Genomic DNA, 15251 nt, shown 5'->3' with positions numbered 1-15251 from the left:
AATAATTCCAAAACCATGCTATGTACAAGGTTTCAAAAAAATAAATCAGTGGCAAACTCAACTGCATTAATATTTGACCTCTGTCTAGTGCAGGTAAATAGATATTGTTAATTTGTATAGATACAATTTTCACATTTTTCTAAATATCTCAACAGACAGAACTCTAGTCTCATACAAAAGGTCTCGGCTAGCTGAATAAACTGCTGCTGACAATGTGTGTAATTTGAGTGGTTGCTGAGCTATTATAAGTTGTTTACAAAATATTGCAAATGTAATAGTAGCTGTGACTTATAAAATTATGTTTCAGACTTGGAACCTGAAGAATATTGCCACTGTAAAAATAGCTTATTCTGAAGAGTTTGCTATTTAGAACCTCTATAGTTCCATAGATTTAAACATTTGTTTAAAATTTGAGGACATAATTTGATTCTGTGAAAAGGCTTAGGCTCCGCCCATTGGACATTAAAGTGCAAATTTCTTGAGCTCTATTGGAGAAATACATCAACAGATAAAGCATGGACACAATGGCATTATAACAAAACCCAAGACAACCTAGTCAAATACCATCAGCTTAGAAGTAATGCAAGAACCCATATCAAATTACACACTCTCTACCCTTCTGTGTGCTTCCCCAGTTTTCACCAGCTTAAAAGTGAGCTAGCAAAACTTGAAACATTCTACAGTAAAATAGCAAAATTCGCATCCACCTCCCCCATAGGATCCACCACTTCTTTCGGCTTTTCCCGGTTAGGGGTCGACACAGCGGAACTCCGGTCCGCTAATGATTGGCAGTAGATTTTTTACGGGTGCCGAGGTGCCAGCTCGACGCCCAACCTTCAACGAAGGCATGCCCATTCTACGCATGTCTTTCGAATGCCACTCGACCAAGGGGAGGACATGCAGACTCCACACAGAAGGCGCTCCTGCCGAGAATCGAACTGGAGAACCTCTTGCTGTGAGGCAACAGCGCTACTGCTGCACCACCGTGGCTTATTAATTTCATAGTACTTCCTAAATACACAGCACTCACCTCCACCCACAGGGCAGCCCCCGGCATCCTCCCAAGGATCAGCACCGCACAGCTGACCAGAAGAATGCAGCACAGCTGCGTCCCACTCACCACAACAGCAGATGCCTGAGTAGACCAGTGCCGGCACACACACTCCTATCTTCCTTTTTAAAACTGGCTAGAATTATCCGCCGGTCTAATTTACTCTCAGCTCATCATTGTCCACAGACTGTTACATCATCCAGAAAAATCTCCCGCTCTCCATCAGCTGGTCCAACCTTACAACAATTCTCATGTTCTCCAGTACTCAAACAAATCCCTACTACAGATCTCCAGGTCTAACAATAATGCTGGTGACTCCCTATATTCCAGTTGCATGTCCAAAACCGAGAACAAGTTTGTTATCTGTACATCTAGTCACACTTAAAAAAAAAAAAAAAAACTCTTAAAGAACCACCTAACAAATCACTGGCTCTGCCCTTGCTCAGGGCCTGGTTAAGTCTTCTGTGTTCTCATTTCTATCCCTCTCAGTTCTGTGCCAATATCCTTCAACCAATTACTTTTTATCTGTGTACAATATAATTAAATACACCAACTATTAATTACTTTTTCCATCCTCCACCCCTTCTCCCTCTCTTCCCCACATCATATGTAGTCACATACTTACTAGAACCACTTTCCCCTTGACCTAATTTTTCTAATACCTCTCCTCCTCTCATTTCTTCCCTTGCTCCACCTTTCCTCCTCTTCATCACCAATTTCTCTGTTCTACACTACCTGTCTAACTCATTTAGATCTATATACTAGTTACTGTTAGTTCATTATGTACAATGTTATTTCTCCGATTGGATGTAAATAGTTCATTTCCTAATTGTTCTTGTAGTCTGTGTATTACAGTATTTACTGAGAAATCTGTTATGCTAACTAAACTGTAATGTAACTTGCTTGCTAAGATGGTCTTGGAGTTTTTCTCCATGGGTGTCTGCTGAAAATGGGCTAAAACCCAGTAGGACCTTCCCGGTAAACAAATGTAAACTAAAGTATTACTTGGAAAACTGCCCTGCTTGCTGGCACTCACCTTGGTCAGACATATATCTGAGCTGCATGCCTAATGTGCAGAATCATCACTCATTTTTCACAGGGACATAACCCTTCCTTTTTGTCCTAGTTGGGATCAGAAGTCTCCTTTCGTCAAGCTGTTCATCTTCCTGTATTTCCCAACGCACATGTGTAAAGATAATGATTCACAGAACAAAATTTCCAAACAGGTCTGACCAGCTTTTGGTGGTATTTGCAGAAGGTAAACAAAGAAACAGTGGGAAAAATAGGCTGTCTTCAAATAGCCAGCTGTATTTCTTTTTGTTACTCTTCTCATGGTAAGCAAATTCCTGGCATAGTCAGGGCTTGTTCTACAAGGGAAAAGGTAACTACCACAGCATTTCTAAAAGGAAAACCCAACACAGACCGTACTAGAAGCAGCTATTAGATTTTTCTGTGCCCACATTAAGACATTACCACCTCTGAGCCTTATCTAGAGACGGGTTTGTCTTTTGTCATACAGCTTAACCTGGTGTCCCCAGTAGTGAATGCTCTCCAACCTCCCTAATGAGAAAGCTTTGGGAGTCCTCCCAAGTTTTGGTTCTGTAACATTTAACTACGATGAACATAATATAGTAATGTAGATCATCATCATCATCATCTTCTTTCGGCTGTTCCCGTTAGGGGTCGTCACAGAGGATCATCTGTTTCCATTTCTTCCTGTCCTTTGCATCATGCTCTTTCACACCAGCCTCCTGCATGTCCTCTCTCACCACATCCATAAACCTCATCTTAGGCCTTCCTCTTTTCCTCTTACCTGGCAGCTCCATCCTTAGCATCCTTTTCCCAATATACACAGCATACCTCTTCAGCACATGTCCAAACCAACGCAATCTCGCCTCTCTTGCTTTGTCTCCAAACTGTCCAACCTGAGCTGACCCTTTAATATACCGATTCCTAATCCTGTCCATCCTAGTCACACCCAGTGCAAATCTTAACATCTTTAACTCTGCCACATCCAGCTCTGACTCCTGCCTTTTCGACAATGCTACAGTCTCCAACCCATATAACATAGCTGGTCTCACTACCCTCTTGTAGACCTTCCTTTTCCTTATTGGTACCCGTCTGTCACAAGTCACTCCTGACACTCTTCTTCACCTCTCTTCCACACTCACCATTACTCTGAACTGTTGATCCCAAGTACTTAAACTCATCCACCTTTACCAAGTCTACTCTCTGCATCCTCACCATTCCTCTACCCTCCCTCTCATTTACACACACATATTCTGTTTTAGCCCCGCTAAACTTCATTCCTCTCCTCTCTAAAGCATATCTCCACCGTCTCCTCAACCTGGTCCCTACTCTCACTCCATATCACAATGTCATCTGCAAACATCATAGTCCACGGGGCCTCCTGTCTAATCTCATCTGTCAACCTGTCCATCACCACTGCAAATAAGAAAGGGCTCAAAGCTGATCCTTGATGTAAACCCACCTCCACCTTAAACGTATCTGTCACTCCCACCGCAGTCCTCACCAATATCACACTACCCTTGTACATATCATGTACCACTCTTACATACTTCTCTGCCACTTCCGACTTCCTCATACAATACCACAACTCCTCTCTAGGCACCCTGTCATATGCTTTCTCCTAAGTCCACAAAGACACAATGCAACTCCTTCTGACCTTCTCTGCATTTCTCAAACAACACTCTCAGAGCAAATATTTCATCTGTAGTGCTCTTTTCTGGCATGAAACCATACTGCTGATCACTAATCATCACCTCCCTTCTTAACCTAGCTTCCTCTACTCTTTCCCATAACTTCAAGCTGTGACTGATCAGTTTTATCCCTCTGTAGATGTCCTTCAAGGATGCATCTGCAGTCCTTACAAATGGGTTGTCCTGTCGTCAGGCAGCCCTTCGGTCGGCCAGATTCCAAAGTCTGGGTCTGGCCTCGGCTGATGTCGCACTTCACCCGACGTCATAGCTGCAGTTATTCGGGTATAAAGGTATCAGCCGACGCCATCTTCCTCAGTCTTTCTTGCCGCGTGGCGCCCGAAGCAGAAGCTGTTCGCAAGTGCCGGTCGGTCAGAACCAGAGATTACTACTACCGAAGACTTCTAAAAAGCTAAGTACCCCGTTGGGGACCCTTTCTTGCCTCAGCCGATGTCAGAAAAAGTGAATAACTGTTTAACTTGTGGGAAACAAATACCTCATAAAGATTTCCACTCTTACTGCTTACCTTGTCTAGGCCCAGACCACGACGTAGCAGCTTGTCTAGCCTGTGCTTCTTTCAACCGGCGGACGCTTAGACGTCGGTCGGAATTTGCTGAGGAGTTTTTCGGCTCCGATTTTGCTTACATTATGCCGTCAGATACTCCGACTACGCAAATATCTAAAAAGCGCAAGGAAAAGGACCGACACTCGCGGTCCGCGGTTTCGGCCGAAACCGCGGTTAAGCCAACCGCGAGTGTCTCGGTTTTGGCTGAAACAGAGTCCACGGTTCTTCCTTCGGCCGAAAGCGTACCTCCTACCGAGGCCTCATCCAGCATGGTGGAATCTGCTTCTGAGATCCCACCCGCTCTTGCAGGTTCACAGGATTTATCTGATACTATCCCTTTGGATATTTGTACCCCTGCACGTGGAGCTGCTAGGCCACCTGCATCCATGTCGATTAAGGCCTTTGCCAGGGCTAAAGCAGCAAAATCTACCAAAACTATGCCTGCTAGGACCCCCTCTCACAGGCCTAGCTCTAGTTCACAAATGCTTAGTCTTGCAGAGGATCTCATTTCTTTGATCCGGGGATCCCAACCTCACCCAGACAGGGCCTCTCACCCACCTCCAGAGAAGAGGCCTAGAGCAGAGCCCCCTGAGCCAGTTTCTTCAGATGACTCCTCTGATGAATCAGATAATTCCAACCCTCCAGACGGCCCTTTTTCTCCTTATGAGGACTCTGATGCAGAAGAGTCCATTCCTTCTGCCTCTCCGCCTGAGGAATTTTCCTTTGGGGAAACCTTGCATGCTATGAGGGAACAATTTCAATGGCAGGGCCAGGATTTTACAGACTCTAGGAAAAGGCTTAGAACCTTTCTGCATTTACCACAGCATAGGCCTTTAGCCATTCCTCCAGTACTTACTGTTGTGGATGATGCATTTAATGATGCTTGTACTGCTCCTGATTCTCTTCCTCCGGCCCCTGCTAAGCCCGATAGGTACTACAGGGTTCCGGACACACATTATCATTTGTATAAGGCTCCTCTTGCAGATCCCGAAACTATCTCCCAGGGACCCAAGGCTGTAGCAGCTACCTCTGCCAAAAACCCCCTCTGAAAGGGAATCTAGGGCCTTAGAGATGGGGTAAAAGTTTACACTTCTGCTACTCTTTCAGCTAGAGCCTTGAACTGTCAATTCCACATGATTCAGTATCAGGAATTTATGTTAGACCAGTTAACTAAAAATCTGTCCTCGGATGAACCATTAGACAAAAAATCTGTTCAGGAAATGGTGCATAACATTCAGCAGGTCAGTAATCATTCTTTAAAATGCGGCTATGATGCACTGGAGGCTTCCTTTAGATCAGCCATGACTGGTACAGTGATCAGAAGACATGCATAGTTAAAAGAGCAGTCCTTACCAGACCATGTCAAATCAAAGCTCCTAGATGCTCCCATGGATAAGCTCAATTTGTTTGGCTCCCCTGCACAACAGGTGCTCAAGAAGGTGGAAGAAAGCGAAATCTGTCCAGACAGTCAAGGATTTCTTGCAGGTCCAGCCTCCAAGGTTTAGCAGGAACTGGCCTTCCAAGAATGGGTCCTTTCCAGACACCTACAGAGCTCAGAGAGGCAGGAATAGGCGCTCAAGAGGTAGGGGTCAATCCAGAGGTGCCTACAGGGGACGTCAGTGGCAGGCTAACAACCAGCGAGGTACAGCCACAGATCCAGCCACCACCACTTCCACAGGACAATCACAGTGACTTGGCTCTGGCACCGCCTACCAGGGAACAACTAGAAGCACCCTTAGGCGGGAAGCTAGCCTTATTTTCAGTAAACTGGCATTACATCACAGGAGACAAATGGATTTTACAGACAATAGACCAAGGTTACAGGTTTCACTTCCATACTCTACCAAGGAAGAGAGGAATGCCAAACCTACCTCCAAATCAAAAGACAGAAGCTCTAGAACAAATGACTCACTTACTAAGGATGAGAGCTGTAGAAAGGGTACCATCTATGGAACAAGGACAAGGATTTTACTCCAGACTCTTCCTGGTACCAAGAAAAGAAAACCAATGGAGACCTATTCTCGACCTGTCCGCTTTAAACACATACATCATTGTACCACAATTCAAAATGCTGACCCTACAGCAACTTCTTCCCATGCTGGGCAAGGAGTCTTGGCTGGTAACTCTAGATCTCAAGGAGGCATACCTGCACGTCCCCATACGACCAAATTGCAGAAGATACCTCAGATTTCTTGCAGGATCAGAGCATTATCAATTCTCAGCATTGCCCTTTGGCTTATCTACTGCGCCCAGAGTATTCACGAAATGCCTGGCATCAGTAATTGCTCATTGCAGGTTTCAGGGAATTCAAATTTACCCTTACCTGGACGACTGCCTGTTACAAGCGGACAACAAAAACAAATTAACAAAAGACATGGAAAAGGTCATTCATCTACTGCAAGCCCTGGGATACACAGTCAGTATAAAAAAGTCAAGGCTGATACCATCCCAAAGGATAACCTTTTTGGGTGCAGAGCTGGACACATCAAAGCAGATGGCATTCCTAACCGTAGAAAAACAGGAGCAACTCCCTCTCTACTTCATGGCATTAACAAAGCAGAACCAGCTAACAGCAAGAAAAGTCCTGCAAGCCCTGGGTTACATGGCATCCTGCATAATATTGATTCCACATGCCAGACTACACATGAGAAAACTACAGTGGTACCTGAGGAATTTATGGTCTCAACACAAGCACAGCCTAGAAACCCAAATTCCAATACTTCCATGCCTGAAGCAAGAATTCCAATGGTGGGCTCAGGCCTGTCAATCAAACAAAGGGCTGCCCTTCCACAGCACTCAACCAAGCCAGACCATCACAACGGATGCCTCAGACCTCGGTTGGGGGGCGCACATGCTGGACAAGTGCATACAATGCTTATGGACTCAAGACCAGCTGCACCTACACATAAATCAAATGAAATGCTGGCAGTAAAAATGGCAATCCAGACATTCAGACCATTCCTTCAACAGGGTCAACTGTTGATAAGGACGGACAACACCACAGTCATGTGGTACATCAACAAACAGGGAGGCACACATTCATACCCTCTATGCCGGATGGCAATGGACCTATGGAACGTGGCCCTGAGCTTCAACATTCAGTTACAAGCAATTTTTGTGCCAGGAAAAGAAAATATTCTAGCAGACATCCTAAGCAGAACTACCACGGATGCCCACGAATGGATGCTGCATCCGGACATCTTCAAAACCATTACAGGAAAATGGGGACTACCAGAAATAGACTTATTTGCATCCCCACACAATCACCAACTGAAAAAATTCTGCACGAGGACGTACCACCCACTTGCTTGGAAAGTGGACTCCCTATCTTTCATTTGGAAAAACCTAACAGCATATGCATTCCCACCTCTTCCTTTGATGCACAAGGTGCTACTGAAGATCAAAGAAGACCGTCCAAGGATCATCCTGATAGCTCCAGACTGGCCAAGGCAACATTGGTACCCATTACTGAGGAGTATGTCTCGGGAACAAATATGGCCTCTGCCCCTAGTTCCCTTGCTGCTGACACAGAACAACTTCAAATACCTGCATCCAAACCTGAAAACACTGCAGCTGGCTGCCTGGAACATTGCTTAAGATCAAATAACCCAGAATTATCTCAAAGGGTTAAAGACATTATCTTGGAGGCTCTCAGACCCTCAACAAGAAAAAATTATTCAGCAAAATGGAAAAGATATCTCATTTGGAGTACTGCAAAAGGAGAAAATGTGTCACTGGTAAACATAGCTAACATCCTGGAATACTTGGCAGAGCTCTTCCACAATGGCCTGTCCTATTCTTCCATTAAGATTCATGCATCAGCTATTTCAGCAGAATACAACTTGGATCCTCCAGTCTTCTCTCATCCTCTGCTCAGGCAGTTTCTGAGAGGAATTAAAAATGTAAAACCACCAAGAAAGCCACCATTGCCAGCATGGGACTTGAACTTTGTGCTAGAAAAGTTGGCACTACCTCCTTTCGAGCCAGCAGCAACAGCAAAATTACAGTACTTATCATGGAAAACTGCTTTCCTGCTTGCAATCACTTCAGCACGAAGGGTTTCTGAACTACAGGCATTAATGGCAGTACAGCCCTTCCTGATTTTCCATCAAGATAGAGTGTCCATGAGAACTAATCCTACTTTTATGCCAAAGGTGGTCTCCAGGGTATCTTTGAACCAAGCTATCCACCTGCCTACATTCTTCCCCAACCCACAGAACAGGGGAGAAAGACTGTTGCATACCTTGGATGTACATAGACAATTACGCTACTACCTGGACAGGACCAAGAATAATAGAAAAACTGACCAGCTACTGGTAGCATATGCAACAGGAATGGAAGGAAAAGTAATTTCGAAACAGACAATCTCTAAGTGGATAGGAAATTGCATTAGATTTTGTTACTCTTACCATGGAAAGAAAACTCCAGAAGACATCAGACCTCACTCTACAAGGGCTACAGCCACTACCACAGCCTTTTTACGAGGAGTGGCTACCAAAGACATTTTAGAGGCTGCTACTTGGAGCTCCGTGCATACATTTGCCAAGCATTATAATTTACCCTTATACTCCAGATCCCGAGCAGGTTTTGTCACTGCTGTTTTGCAAGGGATCTTAACTACACCATAATCTTCTTACTCTTCCTCCCCCAGTTTGGCTATGGTATTCTACCCATTTGTAAGGACTGCAGATGCATCCTTGAAGGACATAGTACAGTTTTGTACCTACCATAAATGTAGATGTCCGATAGGCATGCATCTGCAGTCAGGATTACCCTCCCTCCTTCCCCTCTAAGGTACTCCTAGGGTATTTACCCCTCTTTTAGCTAGCTGGGGTAATCTATTATGGTGTATTTGTTTGTATATATGTATATACATGTTTATTTTTATTTTGCTCTCTCTTACTTGGAAACTTTTGCAATTATCCAAATTTGCCTTCCTAGAGGGCACCTGGCATCTGGAGTAAGAAACACTGAGGAAGATGGCGTCGGCTGATACCTTTATACCCGAATAACTGCAGCTATGACGTCGGGTGAAGTGCGACATCAGCCGAGGCCAGACCCAGACTTTGGAATCCGGCCGACCGAAGGGCTGCCTGACGACAGGACAACCCATTTGTAAGGACTGCAGATGCATGCCTATCGGACATCTACATTTATGGTAGGTACAAAACTGTACTTTTCTGCAGCTCTGCACATCACCCTTATTCTTAAAGATCGGTACCAAAACACTTTTTCTCCACTCCTCAGGCATCCTCTGACTTTCCAAAATTTCATTAAACAATCTGGTTAAAAATTCCACTGCCATTTCTCCTAAGCACCTCCATGCTTCCACTGGTATGTCATCTGGGCCAACAGCCTTTCCATTCTTCATCCTCTTCATAGCTGTCATTACTTCCTCCTTGCTAATCTGCTTCACTTCCTGATTCACTATCCCCACATCATCCAACCTTCTCTCTGTCTCATTCTCTTCATCAGCCCTTCAAAGTACACTTTCCATCTACTCAACACACTCTCCTCACTTGTGAGTATGTTTCCCTCACTGTCCTTTATCACCCTTACCTGCTGCACGCCTTTCCCAGCTCTGTCCCTCTGTCTAGCCAATCGGTACATGTCCTTTTCTCCCTCTAGTGTCCAATCTCTCATACAACTCTCTGTATATGCCTTATCCTTAGCCTTCGCCACCTCTCTCTCTGCCATGCGCCTCATCTCCTTATACTCGTGTCTACTTTCTTCATCTCTTTGACAATCCCACTTCTTTGCCAGCCTTTTCCTCTGTATACTCTCCTGTACTTCCTCATTCCACCACCATGTCTCCTTGTCCTCCCTCTGTCCAGATGTCACACCAAGCACCTTCCTAGCAGTCTCCCTTACTAGCTCTGCTGTAGTTACCCAGCTATTCGGTAACTCTTCATTGCCTCCCAGTGCCTGTCTTAACTCTTCCCTGAGCCTCACCTCACAATCACCCTTTTTTAACTTCCACCATTTAATCCTTGGCACTGCTTTCACACTCCTCCTCTGCTTCTTGATCACCAACATCATTCTGCAGACCACCATTCTATGCTGCTTAACTACACTTTCCCCATTCACCACTTTACAGTCTCCAATCTCCTTCAGACTGGCCCCTACATGGGATATAGTCCATCTGTGTGCATCTTCCTCCACTCTTGTACGTCACCCTATGCTCCTCCCTCAAAACACTCTTGGCATACTGTTCCATTAGGAAAACACCTACCCCATTTCTTCTGCCATCCACACCATGATGGAACAATTTGAACCCGCCTCCTATACACTTGGCCTTATTTCCCTTCCATCTGGTCTCTTGCACAATCACAATATATCAACCTAACTAGCTCTCTCCCTATACCAGTCATACTGCCAACATTCAAAGTTCCTACCCTCAGTACTACATTCCTAACCTTCCTCCTCTCTTCCTGCCTTTGGGCATGCCTTCCCCCTCTTCTTCTTCTTTGGCCAACAGTAGCCCAATTTCCGCCAGTACCCTGTTGGCTAACAGTACTGGTGGAGGTCGTTGTTAACCCGGGCCTCGACCGATCTGGTATGTAATTATGAAAAGTTCTCCGCATCAGTAATTTTTGGCAGAGGGTTTACGCCGGATGCCCTTCCTGTCGCAACCCTCCCCATTTATCCGGGCTTGGGACCGGCACAAAGAAATGCACTGGCTTGTGCATCCCCAGTGGCTGGGTTAATAGTCATGTAGATAACCTGCCATAATTGTAAACGGAGATCATTGTAGCACACTTTACCTCCCTCCTGATCCTCTTCTCTGCTGCACCTGGTGTAAGAATCTGTACCCAGCCTATTACCATACCCCTTCTGCTTCACACATCCCTGTTCTAACAAATTGTCACTTGCTATATCAGTAGGGTCTGTTGGGGCTGGTCATACTTTGCTTGAGAGACATTAGAATTTTACTTAAATAAGAAAGACCTGAGGATGGTGCCAGCCAACTTTACTTTATGCCACTGACATCCTGTCATCAGACTGCAAGGGCAGCTAACGGCTTGGGGGCTTCTGCATAGCAGAAACTTCCAAGACAGTTCTGCAACATTGATCTACTCGAACATCAACAACTGTGGTAAGTTAAACAAATGTACTTTCCTCTCACCATCCCATACCTCATTGTGGCGGCATCCTGGGCTGGGAATAGGTACTGTAGCCATTTTCATACTACTCACAGGACCTTGGATCTGCTGAGGACTGAGTAGGATTAAAGCAAAGCTTTATTCCTCCATTTTCCTCCTTGGTATAGCACATGAGGATCTGTTCAGTTTTGTCCCCCTCATACCCTTTCTTGGGCCTTGCTTCCCAAGGAAGAATGCTCTAATATGGCATCAGTTGGAGTCTGTTTTATACAGGATACATTCTGGTGTCCTAAAATGGTGGGCAGTGCAACACCTGGAGGAGAAACTGTGCTGAGGCCTGAAGTCGAGCCTGGCATCTGAGCCTTCTGCAGTTGAAGTCCAATTAGTCAGAACTACTGCGTCTGTTATTATGGTAAGTTCTTGCACAGTTACACTGTCCATGATCGTGATGAGTGGCAGGTAGTTTACTTTGTGGATTTACAAGGTTTCTGCCTGCTCTTAGTGTAAAAGCATTTGAAGATTGGTGTCTTCCCTGTGCAGTTAACAGGTGGAGTTATACCACGGGCAATCTTACCTGACATTTACATTTCTTCACTCTTAGTTGTGAAGATTGTGTATGGTGTATACATTTTCAATAGCAGTTGATGTTTTGGTCTTTTCTCTTCAGGTAGCAGTAATCCTGGAAACTGCAGAAGAAGTCCTCCACTTCAGAGCCCGTTTCTGTGAAGGGAGAATTCTTGGGTATTGGGACAACAGGTAACATCGGCTGCTTCTTAGTGCTGCTGTTTTCTACCTGTATTACTATGACTGTCCATGCCATGCTTGTGCTATCTGTATTTCTTATAAGGTAGAGGAGTGTTGGTTTCCACAAACATAACTAGTGTTTGCTTGTTTTTTTTTCCTTCTCCAGGGTACTCTTGAAAGAATCATTCCTGTGGGTAGGTCTTTCATCCGAATGGAGAAAAACACCATTGAATTCGCTGAAGAATTAGGTGTCTGCACTGTGTAGTAGCAGTAACTTGCCATGCAGAATTTTGAAGATATTTGTGCATAGAAAGTCAAATCTTCGTTCAAAAGGCTAGGGTTTGAATCAGTGCAAACTCAAGTAGGCTGAGACTGATGTTTGCTGTACTTGTTCACCAGCCTTCTGTCTTGAAAGAGTGAGCAGCTTAGAGAAAATGATCTGGATAACAAACTTTCTGGCGATGACACTGTAAAACAGATAAGCATTCTTGATGGTTATGGCTTAAAAAAACTAATAAAGCTAGTTAAACCATGTAGATATTTCTCAAGATGGCTCAATGGACAGGGCCATCTAGAAGTTAAGAAACACATTTCATTGTCTAAGATGACATTGTATGGTGGTAATTTTGTTTTTGTACTATGCAAACGGGTTCTTTCATACTGACGATTTTGCTGTTGTATGTATGTCGTTGTCATGCTATGGCGTGGTTTTGTTTTCTGCACAACTAATAAGATTTGCTTCCCCTTCCCCATTCTCTCCCCAGGACCTTTCATAATGATTTGTTCCCGTTCTGTTCCGTAAGATTTTGTATTTTAGTGGAGGAAAATGCTCTTGGAATGAGTTCATTATGTTGGGTTGAATGTCTGTCTGGCGTAGTAAACTTTGCATAACTTGCCATGCAGGATTTTTGGAAGACATGCCATTGTCTATGAACCCTGAAGTCTTTTTACATAGGAGCAAGGTTTCCAACAAAGCAAAAATTGATACATTTTCTGACTACAATGCAATGTGTCAGCCAGCCTTATGTCATGAAAGGCTGGCTAAACAGAATAGAAAAAAATTACCTGGATATAAGCAGGTTTGTTGTTTTATGAGTTGAATGGTTAAAGTTGAGGCATAAAGCCACAGTCTGAAAATGGCTTAAAAAACATTGTGCTAGAAGCTGGGGGGCATCACTGTAGGTTTCTTGATTTTTGTATCTGCAAAATGTCTGATAGTACTACTGTAATGTGTATTGACACACACGGTGCACTGGCGTATGTTTTATATAGAGTAGAAATGCAAGCATAGAGGTGTTTCAAGAGACCGGCCTGACCCCGGGGGGGGGGGGGGTAGCTACTGTATATTCCCTCCCTGGAAGAGTGTTCTTGCAGACCAGCTGAGCAGAAATTAAGTTGGTCTCGATGAATGGCTGTCAAACAGGTGTGTTTCTGGACATAGTTCACAGGTAAGGTGTACCAGAAAGTAGACTCCTTTTTTTGTTCTTGAAAATATAGATCTGAAGTAGGCAGACTTCATTCGTCTGCAACCTGTGGGTATCGGATCTGATCCGGCAATTCAAAAGCTTAGGCTCCGAGCTCCTAGCTCCTCCCTCTTACCCATAATCCCTTGCCAAACCCTGACTGACCTCAGATTTCGTTTGCCGCTTTTCAAGTAGCTACGGAATTCCAGAGCTCCTGGCATTGGTGAAAGATAAGAGATAGTTTTTGACTAAAAAAGTTTTCAAAATCTTTAATTTCTTTCTTGTTTCAGTTAGTGTTGAGTGTGTTTAGGCTTTCCTCTCTCTTTTTGTTTAATTTTATCGGGTTTTGCGTAGTGTTTGTGTGTGTTGTGTGTTAGGCCTTAGGGTTACTATGTCTGAAGCCCATAAGGCTGTGTTTTCAAATTGTACCGAGTGTGGCCATAAGCTATCCCCAGCAGATGGCCACACTCGGTCTTGGTCATCTTGGGGTTGAACACCTGTCATCTGGTTGTACCATTTGTGCAGGGTTCAACCCCGGCTTTGAGAACGGAGGTGAAGTTGGTGCTGGCGGGTCTTTTACCCCAGATACCGCCGGCCTCTGCCCTTCCACTCAGCAACCTGTTGCTGTGAGTTCTCCCCTCCGGCTGGGACTCAACCTCCCTCAAAGTTGCGGAGGGGAAGGATTCCTCTAAGGAAAGACAGAAGGAGGCACAGGGAGAAGCACCACAAGAGGAGGCGAAACTTCCAGTTCGGCTCCTCCGTCTAAGCGGGCCTCCCTGTGCCTTCTAGCTTTCCTCCTCCTCGGCTCCACTCCCCTCGGTTCTCTCCTGGACCCGAGGAGGAGGAGGCTAGCCCTTCCAGGAGGTCACCGAGGCTCTCTAGGTCCGCTTGGTGGCCTCCTCTAGATCAACCTTTTCTATGAGAAGCTGATATGGACGGATGATGAGGAAATTCATCCAGGCCCAAATGCAAATGGGAGTGCTCCTAGCCCCCAATCCGGGAGGGCTTGACCCTTTTTCGCTTAGCTCCTTCTCCGACCCATACCACGGGTTCGAGCTATGCGCCGTGCAGATTTGGATCCGGGGTGGGTCGGATCCGATGGGTGGCGCACCTCGGATCCGTCCCATCCCTTGAGTGCTTGGTGCCGGACCCGACCTCGGAGCCGAGGGCGAGCCTCGGATCCGAGAGCTGGTGTGTCTTGCTCCGTCCAGGTCGGAGCACACTGGTCTCTCGGATCCAACGGTTTCGCTCCGACTCGATCCGTCGTCGGATCCAGTGGGGTCGGCTCGGGCTTAGAGAAGCTGGCTCCCCTCGGCTTTCAACGTTATGGAAAGGGCACTGTCGAGGACATCCGGACCCCGGTCCCTGCCACCGCTCCATCCCGCACTCCATTGCAGTTGGGCCAGGCCCCCACCAGCGGTCCCAGGGACAGCCCGCCTCGATGTCCCAAGTGGTTCCCTTGGAACATCCAACTGCTGAAGAGTACTCCTCGGACAGCCCCGATGAAGTACCTCAGCGTAAGTGCAAGAGGAGGCACATGGACTCCCCTGAGTCCGTCACTGAAGACACGGACTTGGATGAAGGGAAGGCTCCCTAGGTCACCCCTGA

General features: G+C 45.6%; 1 protein-coding gene across 2 annotated transcripts in view; it reads left to right on the top strand.

Annotated features, from left to right (window-relative positions):
• The window catches only part of LOC122799719 (heterogeneous nuclear ribonucleoprotein A/B-like), a 183890-nt gene extending 171174 nt beyond the window's left edge, over positions 1-12716 (top strand). For both annotated transcript variants that reach the window (XR_006364497.1, XR_006364496.1), the window contains exons 9-10: positions 12104-12192; positions 12347-12716. The gene's annotated coding sequence lies outside the window, so the exon portion shown is untranslated. The remainder of the gene's footprint in view (positions 1-12103; positions 12193-12346) is intronic.
• Positions 12717-15251: the final 2535 nt, after the last annotated feature.

Source organism: Protopterus annectens, chromosome 4.part0 (genome assembly GCF_019279795.1).
Source record: "Protopterus annectens isolate FY-2018-M chromosome 4.part0, PAN1.0, whole genome shotgun sequence".
NCBI lineage: Eukaryota > Metazoa > Chordata > Ceratodontiformes > Protopteridae > Protopterus > Protopterus annectens.
Note: the sequence above shows the minus strand (reverse complement) of the source record. Positions and strands in the feature narration are given on the sequence as shown.